This window comes from Silene latifolia, chromosome 2, assembly GCF_048544455.1.
Source record: "Silene latifolia isolate original U9 population chromosome 2, ASM4854445v1, whole genome shotgun sequence".
NCBI lineage: Eukaryota > Viridiplantae > Streptophyta > Magnoliopsida > Caryophyllales > Caryophyllaceae > Silene > Silene latifolia.
Window position 1 is genome coordinate 19109580 of NC_133527.1, and position 3872 is coordinate 19113451.

Genomic DNA, 3872 nt, shown 5'->3' on the forward strand with positions numbered 1-3872 from the left:
GTCTAGTAATATGCGGTTATGTGATCCCAAAGCCATGCTAGTATAGTATTGTGTTAGTAATAAGAGACACGATAGAATTTCATATCTTTAGTCATCACAATCGTGATTTAGATGTAATGAGTAGATCGAGATGCGAAGGGATTCTATGGGGTAGATGATACGAATTGTACAGTGTTGGATTTAAGTCGGGATGGATTAGTATCGATAGTATAGTTATAAGAATTGGGACATAGAAATGAATGACTTAGTGATAAAACTCGTTTTGGTTGGTGTTACTCTTTAATTGACCTTACTGCCATTTCTTCTCTGTTTATTGCCTACGGATAAAAATTTTATGAGAGGTAGCCTTGTGAGTTAGTGTTCATTTGGCGTCGGTTTCATGCTTATATGATATACAGATTAGGAGTAATAAATATTTTAGTGAGCTATGGTTAGAGAGTTCCTGTGCAGTGATGTTTGACCAAAGATTTTATAAAATTCTCATTTAAATTGTATTAATAATTTTTGCATAATTCCAACTCCACCGATCAAAAGAGTCGTATACGTTTTCAAATTAATAAGCCACGAAAAAAAATCTTGATGTCTCAATATTAAATAATAAGTTTTGCAAACTGACCCAAGTTTTGGACCAATAGTTGTCACATGTTTGTTTGGACCAACTGAGTTGTAAAATTCTTTAAAAATGGAATTCTTGTGCTTTAGACCTAATTATTTTTTTCCCATGTGTTTGTAACTCACCGTGTTTTATAAAAATATTATGAATCAAGTATTTAATCAAACGGTTAATTATTCGCGATTTTCGGAGGTTACAATGTAAATCCAAACATTTAAAATGTGCGTTCAATGTTGAATTTTTTATACAATTTGTTTGATTAATTCATGAACTTTAACAATGTGAATTTATAATGTTTTATATAACGACGTTAGCACGCATGTTCAGTAGTTATGTATCTTAACAAGTGACAAAAATTTAAAACTTAGTTGATAACATGGTTGGCATGATAGTATGAGTAAAATTGGATAGCTTAATTTGATTTTAATCGAGGGTGAAATATTTTATATGAGTCCAGTTGTTGCATATTTTATATACGTTTGGCATGTTGTAATATCTCTGGCGTATTCATCATAATTGCATAGTGGTCGGATATATATATATAAATATAAAACCATATTGTCATATTCGTGTAAGTTGATGACGTTAAAAGTTAATTTGATTTTTCTAATATACTCGCATGAAAATTATAATAGTGATGTTTAAAAGTTTACACATGGATGGTAGTAATGAGCATGTCTAAATATTCACATATGTAGGATGTCATCTGAGTTCTAAGGTCCATTATGTGAGTCTGTGTGCCTATGGTTATACTTATTGCTTTCATTGCATTAAATTATTTCAGTTGAACCTAAAACCTATAACATGATAATAAACAATGTTGTTAATTCTTAGTGGATATGTTCATCATTTTATCGTCATAAAATACTAAAGGGATTCTTGCAATTGTAGGAGCATGATATAAAGGAAACTGTTTGATATAATACGACATTTAGCATATCTATATTCTCGAGTCATCACTATCAATTATATTCTAATAAGGATTATTTATGATAACTATGTTGGCAATATCATAATGGGATAACCCTTTTATGATTCACATGGTACACGTTGGTTTAAATGATAGTCGTTATAGTTACGTTTAATTGAGCCGTGAATATAACTAAGTAAAGAAGTACAACTAAAATCCTGATGATTGAAGTAATAGTCGTTCATTAATAAAGAGAGGACTGAAATGAACAAGATGAAACTGTAAATTACGATATATGAGTCGACGCCTAAGCTCGTTTTGTTTAAAGGAATTGAATTAAGTTTATCTGATTTCGAGTTTCGTAGTAAGCTGTAAATGGATTCTATGACGACCCTGTTATAAGATTATGTCGAGGAAGTACTCACCAGCCAGTAGGAAAGTAAAAGTTTTTGGAAATAAAGTTAAATTTTGGTCATATGAGTATAAATTTGAATGAGATTTCCAAGCCAAGATTGTCCGGTGGTATGGTTTCATGATAGTTGCTAAGTCTGGAGTAATGAAACTAGAACGGAGTCATAAGTGGTGGGATAATTTAGACATGTTGTTCGTTCATATAGCAAATTGGTGGGTGTGGTTAGTTACGAGTGTCAAAACGGGAAATGTAATGTGGTGATTTAAGTGAATTACGTGTTAACATGGTAAGTTGATATTAGCATAACATATAATGAATATTTGTAAAATTGGTGTAGTTAAATACATCCAATCTTTTCTGTCATTGTGTTGGGTACAGGCTAGATATAATTAAAACCAAGAACGAAAATTTTATGCATGATAGTCTTGTATGTTAAATTTCCAATGTCGTTGTTTAATCACTTGTGTGACTCGACCAATAAGTTATAAAATTTACCAAACCTTTGCGATGAGGATTAAAAATATTTCTGGGACGATAAGTACTGCGAAACTGGTTGTTTTCATTTTATCGGTGATTCTGTGTCTTGACCTAAATCTGTACAATTAAGTAAAGGAAACTCAGACTGGACCTATTAGGTTATCAATTTTCATAAGTCGATTTATCAAAGTTTTGATCCTAATTCTTTCTTAGGAGGATTGATCCCCTATATTTCTAAAGTATGAGATTACAATGAGTGGTGAAATGAATAATTACTAATGATTTCTACGAGTAACGGTAACTTCCTTGAGAGAGCTTGCATATCGTTTGTCTTTGGTAAGGATTAGTTAACTTGAGCGTGAATTGAGAATCTCTTATCCTCTTTCAGTGGTTGGCAGTAGTTTGAGAACTTTAGTTATAATAATGAAGGTTACGAGGACGTAACCATGTTTTTAGTTGGGTAGGATTGTAAAATCTTGATGCTTAATTTGCACTTGTTTGTAGATTATAGTTGACCAAGTAGATGTTTCGTGGTGGAGTACCTATGCAAATGAGTTCTATATGTTTTGTTCCTACTTCTGGTAGTTGGTTGATGTGTAAAAAGAGTGTAGTTAAACTACTGGTAATGAGTTATGAGTTGGCCTATGAACAGAGTGATGATTTCGGGAGCTATGTTTACGGTCCGGTCGACCATGGTTATTGAGTTACTTGAGTTTGAGATCGGAATTTAGATGGAAGATGACGGTGTTCTCAGATAATTATATAGTTGTCATATATCTGTGTTCGCATGTAGTTATTAGTTGTAGTTAATTGCGTTAAGTAAAGAAGAGCTAAAACTTCGGGACGAAGTTTATTTTTAGGAGGGCAGAATGTAACATTCCGTATTTGTTACGATAATTGAGGTGTCAAAAGTGTGTGTTAATCGAGTTAGAATTACGCGACATCCGTAAGTACGATATGCGATACCCTTCTGAGGTTTGGGTAAGGAGCGAACCGGGACGAAGTTCATTTTAAGGGGGGAAGGCGTAATACTCCGTATTTTTTTTATATAATAAATTAAACGGATATTATTAAATGGATATTATTAAATATTATTTATTATACATTTTACAATATTAATTAAGTCGGGTAATTGTTGAGTCGATAATTACATTAAGCTGTCGTAAGTTAATTGAGACGGTTTTATATTGAATTCGAAAGGTGAGCTAAACCAGTGAGCTGGCCCATTAACTGTCCAGCCCAATTACCAATTAAACCCTAAAGCCCATTTAGCCCTAATTACCCTAAACTAAACCTAATTAACCTAATAATACCCTACCCTCTACCCGCCTCCCTCCTACCTCTTTTCTTCAGATCCCATCTCGGCTTTCACACAAAACGAGAGAGAGAGAGAGTGTGCCTGGGTTGTTTGGCGGAGCGAGGGAAGGGGTAGGGATGATTGGCGACGACCTAGGGTGGCC